Genomic DNA, 401 nt, shown 5'->3' on the forward strand with positions numbered 1-401 from the left:
TAATTAAGATTTCCATAACATTTAAGCATAAAAATCAGCAGCGTCAGTTACACTGTACCCCCCACCCCCCACCCCCGTTACATTTCTTTTAAAAAAGTATGACGAATAAACATTCATTACAACCAAACACTTTCTCATTGTTATCTTCAGGTCTTTGGATGGACACAGAGTTGACAGAGACCCACTGCAATTTATCATTCATTAGACTTAGATTAGACATATCTTATCTAATTCTAGATCTAGAATCTAGATCTACTTCTGCTTCCTTTCATATTTCCATATCATATTTTTCAAATCATCTTGATTTGGGATGCAGTGCCAAGTTAAAAGCGAGTGCAGTAGATCTACATTAGTCAGGACATCGCGCGTTTGAGTGAGAGAGAGAGAGAGAGAGAGGGCGT

Source organism: Aplysia californica, unplaced genomic scaffold (assembly GCF_000002075.1).
Source record: "Aplysia californica isolate F4 #8 unplaced genomic scaffold, AplCal3.0 scaffold00027, whole genome shotgun sequence".
NCBI classification, from domain to species: domain Eukaryota; kingdom Metazoa; phylum Mollusca; class Gastropoda; order Aplysiida; family Aplysiidae; genus Aplysia; species Aplysia californica.